Raw genomic sequence first — 5,128 nt, forward strand, 5'->3', positions numbered from 1 at the left:
TGCCCTGGGGTGGGGGCTCTTCCTTGGATGCTCTGTCTTAGACATGGAGAGGGGGCTTTTACTTGAGTGCCCTGTCTGAGTGGAGGCAAGGAGGGTATCTTCCTAAGGCCCTCTATCTCAGCGGTGTTAAAGGAGGGGCTTTCCCTTCAGTGTTTGCTCTCAGCCCTAGACAAATGGATTCTCCCTTGGGTTCTACAGCTCTAATTCCAGAGGGTGGTTTTCCAGAACCACAGAAATCCTCTGCCATACACTGAGTCATAGCTCAGCTTCTCCAACAAGATCTGGACTTCAACCCCTTTGGAAGGGGGATTTTCCTCTTAAGCTCTCTCTAAGCCCTGGAGAGGACTTTTCACTGGGTTTTCTATTTCAGCCCAGGGGTGGCACTCCTTCTTGGGTGTTATGTCAGTACTGGGGGAGGGATTTCCCTTTGGCACCATATCTCAGCTGTGCAGTAGGGGAATTTTCCTTGGGTGCTCTATTTCAACCTGGTGAGGATGCTTCCTCTGATGTTATAATTCAGTGCTGGGCGTGGTGCTTTTCCTTGGGTGGTCTTTCTAAGCCCTGAAGGGTGGCTCTTCCCTGGAGTTCTATCACAGCCCTGGCGGGGGTGGGAGAGACACATTATATCTGCACTTGTGAAAGAGATCATTGGTATAAAGCAATAATCCTTGTCTCACAAAAACTAGACTTGACGGTATTCCACATGACCCCAGTCTTCAAGTAATTAGAGTTTCCCTTAATCTTTCTGTGCTTTGGTTTCCATATTTATAACAATGAGGATGATAATCACACCTAGTTCACAGGACTCTACAGGGGATTAAGTGAGTTAATACATGTAAAGCCTTTAGAATAGTACCTGGTGGGTAGTAGTGCTCAATGACATGTTTTCACCCTCTTTGTACTCTTCTATTGCAGGAAATGCAAATTGTATGAAAAATTGTTTTTTATGATTTTATTTAAATAACAGGGGCCATAGTTTTGGTTATCCTTGGATGATAACAGCTTAAAGATAACTTTTTTTTCTATACTTCTGGTCCATATCCCCCGACATTGAAAAGCACTCCTCTCTACCAGCACCTAGGTGGACATATTTGAATCTCCCTGTGTTTGGGGACTTAATTTTCAAACTACCCTACCCTTCACCGTCTATGTGTAGCATTAGTTAAGTGGTAATCAATTTTGTTAATGATGAGTTTAAAGTATAAACACACATACACACACACACACACACACACACACACACACACACACACACATGATTTCCCCTGAAGGGAGCTGACACAGAATGGGTTCTACTTCTTTAATGGGTAACCATGTGTTTGGCTCCTTTTGGTTGATGAGAGCCACTCATTCCCCAAACATTTTGATTAATCATGGTTGTATCATGTTTGTCTTTGGACAACACTTTGTATTTTCAGTTCCTCCTCATCCCACTTAGACTGGATTAAAATTAAGTTGCATATCTGAGAACAGAGCATTTCTTGGTGGATGGTAAATTTTTGCCGCATGATTAAAACTTATATTAATGATGCAAATACATGATTTTAGGCACATATGCAGACTTTCCAACTTTGCAATGGTTGCATTTTTGTCATTAATGGAATATGTTGATTGATTTTTTTCAGTGACCGATGACCGATGAAGCAGATGAGTTTGCTGCAGGGCTTGAAGACAAAATGAAAAGTCCTGGAGAACCCGACAGTCCTTTATCGTCTAAGAGAAGGTAGAGAATGGCCTTGCTGTTAATGAAATAGGAAGGAAGATGGTAATTATGTCTTTGAGAAACAGATATGAACATGTTTGCAAGTAGAAGGAAAAGAATCTAATAAGCCACAACTATTTGGAGTTGTTGCAAGAGTTAGTAGGATGAAGCAGGTCTCTGGGGCAGTAGGAGATGATGAGCTCAACAGGATGCTGGGCCTGGACTCGCTCTCTGCATGTCCCCACCTCCTGTTCATCTTCTAACCCAGTGCGGTCTGACGTCTGCCTTCTCTGCTCCACTGAAACTGTCCTTGTCAAGTTCCCAGTGTCTGCTGCATGTTGTCTTTAACTTCTCGGCAGTATTTGACACCGTCATTCACTTCAGACCTCTGGAAACCTTTCCAGAAACCACATTTTCCTGATTTCTTACCCCCTTACTGGGAGTCTTTCTCATTCTCCTTTTCTGGTTGTTTCTTTTCCTTCCCACTACTAAATATTGTAGGGCCACTAACCCGGATCCTGGGCCTTCTTCCCTTGAATATACTCTCTCCTTAGATGACCCCACCTAGTGTTGGAACTTAAAATATGACAATGTGTATTTCAATAACACCCAAATTGATACCTCTAGATTACAACTTGCTCCTGAACTCCAGAATCAAATTCAAATGCATACATGGTATCTCCACTTGCATGTCTAAGAGACATTTAAAACTCAACCCTTTCCATGTGTTTAAACTGAACTCCTGAACTCCCTCCCTTGCACATGCCTTCTCTACACACAGCACTGTCTATTTTGGCTTTTGGTGTTATATCTAAGAAATTACTGGGGCGCCTGGGTGGCTCAGTTGGTTGAGTGTCTAGCTCTTGGTTCCAGCTCAGGTCATAATCTCATGGGTCGTGAATTGAGCCCTAAGTCAGGTTCCACGCACAGCAGGGAGTCTGCTTGCTGATTCTCTCCCTCTGCCCTCCCCATGCTCCCTCTCAAATGAATAAATAAATCTTTTAAAAAAGGAAATTATTGCCAAGTCCAATGTCATGAAGACTTCCCCCTATGTTTTCTTTCAGGAGTTTTATGTCTTACATTTAGGTCTTAAATCCATTCTGAATTAATTTTTATTTATGGTGTAAGATAAGGGCCTACCTTTATTCTTTTTTATGTGGGTATCCAGTTTTCCCAGTGCCTTAATTAATTAATTTTTTTATTATTATATTCAGTTAGCCAGCATATAGTACATCATTAGTTTTTGATGTAGTGTCCAGTGATTCATTAGTTGCGTATAACACCCAGCACTCATCACCACATGTGCTCTTCTTAATACCCATCACCTGGTTACCCCATCCCCTGAACCCCCTCCCTTCTATAACCGTCAGTTTGGTTCCCAGAGTCCAGAGTCTCTCATGGTTTTTCTCCCTCTCTGATTTCTTTCCATTCAGTTTTCCCTCCCTTCCCCTGTGGTCCTCCACACTATTCCTTATTTTCCACATATAAGTGAAATGATATGATAATTGTCTTTCTCTGCTTGACTTATTCCACCCAGCATAATCCCCTCCAGTTCCATCCATGTCGATGCGAATGGTAGGTATTCATCCCTTCTGATGGCTGAGTAATATTCCATCCCAGTACCATTTAAAAAAATTTTTTAAAGTAAGCTCTACACCCAATGTGGAGCTCGACCTCATGACCCTGAGATCAAGAGTCATGTGCTTTAGTGACTGAACCAGCCACATGCCCCCCCCACCCCAGTAACATTTTTTTGAAGAGACTCCTTTCCTCATTGAATGGTCTTGACACTCTTGTAGAAGCACATTTGACCATATATGCAAGGATTTATTTGTAGGCTCTCTAGTCTATTGGTCTATTTGTGTATCTTTAAACCATTACCACACTGTTTTAATTATTGATGCTTTATAATACATTTCAGAATCAGGAATGTGAGTCTTCCAATTTTATTCTTCCTTTTCAAAATAGTTTTGGCTATTCAGTGTCTCCTGAAATTTCATATGAATTCTTAGGATGAATTTGTCTATTTCTGCACAAAACGCTATTTCAGTTTTGATAGGGATTACATTGTAGATTGCTTTGGGTAGTATAAGCTTCTTACCAATATTAAATCTTCCAACCCATGGACGTGGGATGTCTTTCCATTTATTTGTGTCATCTTAAATTTTTTCAGCACTTTTTAAAAGTAACCGCTATACCCAGCATGGGGCTTGAACTCATGACCCCAAGATCAAGAGTCACATGCTCTACTGACCGAGCCAGCCAGGTGCCCCATTTCAGCAATGTTTTATAGTTTTTGATGTACAAATCTTTCACTTTCTTTGTTAGGTTTATTTCTAAGTATTTTACTCTTTTTTTAAAAAGAATTATTTATTTATTTTAGAGAGAGAGTGCACGCGAGTACATGAGCAGGGGGAGGGGCAGAGGGAGATGTAAAGGGAGAGAAAATCTCCAGCAGGTTCCCCACTGAGCATGGATCCCAACGCAGGGCTCGATCCCAGGACTCTGAGATCATGACCTGAGCTGAAACCAAGAGTTAGACGCTTAGCTGACTGAGCTACTCAGGTGTCCTTCTAAGTATTTTATTCTTTTTGATGCTATTATAAATGGAATTGTTCTCTTCGTTTCCATTTCAGATTTTTCATTGTTGGTGTACAGAAACGCAATTGATTTTGTGTGGATTTAGTATCCTGCAACTTTCCATGAAGACTCATTTTATAGTCCCATGTACATTGTAAGCTCCTTTTTGTATCCCCCACAATGTCTCGCACAGCATAAGTGTTTTAGGCGTCTTTTGGTTAATGACTTTTCTGTTTATTTTCAGATTTTAAAAAAGATTCACAACATTGAGAAGGTACTAGAAAAAGTAATTTTCACCATCTTCACAACAAAGTTAATTACATCACAAAAATAGCCTGTTACCACAACTATCTGTGAGAAACAAGGACCAGTTTGCTGTGCTGTGGAATGGTGCTGGATATTGCTGGTTTCCTAGAATGTGGCACTCAAGGGAACTGCCTTCTAGAGGTTACGAAAAAACAATGGAGCTTTTTAATGTTGTAATTCTCCATCAGTAAAATTTGGCTTTGGCCCTGAGAATATCAGTTGAAAATATAGTTTGCTTTCTTATTTGTTTGTTTTCCCACTCGGGGAAGGGTACGGTAGTGCCTCTTCAGGCAAAATCCTAATACAGTCCTGGTGTCTGAAGCAGGCCATGTTGCTGGCACTGACAACTGCCTTCTTTCACTACTGCTGTCCTCTGCTGGACCTCAGCTCCTCATGATTCTTTGCCTGGGGAGATTCGACTCGAGCCTTCATTCTTTTTTTTTTTAATGAATATTTATTTATTTATTTACTTAATTATTTATTTATGGGAGAGAAAGAATGTGCATGGGCACGCGTGAGAGAGGAGGGATGGGGGAGGGG

General features: G+C 41.2%; 1 long non-coding RNA gene across 1 annotated transcript; it reads left to right on the forward strand.

The window, feature by feature from the left end:
• Positions 1 to 1,637: 1,637 nt before the first annotated feature.
• Positions 1,638 to 4,743, forward strand: LOC148106827 (uncharacterized). Its single transcript, XR_015723392.1, has 3 exons — positions 1,638 to 1,723; positions 4,339 to 4,436; positions 4,527 to 4,743. It is a non-coding gene; the product is annotated as an uncharacterized LOC148106827 (long non-coding RNA).
• Positions 4,744 to 5,128: the final 385 nt, after the last annotated feature.

The sequence above is a fragment of the Ursus americanus genome, chromosome X, assembly GCF_024610735.1.
Source record: "Ursus americanus isolate L20-20 chromosome X, mUrsAme1.1.p, whole genome shotgun sequence".
Lineage (NCBI taxonomy): Eukaryota > Metazoa > Chordata > Mammalia > Carnivora > Ursidae > Ursus > Ursus americanus.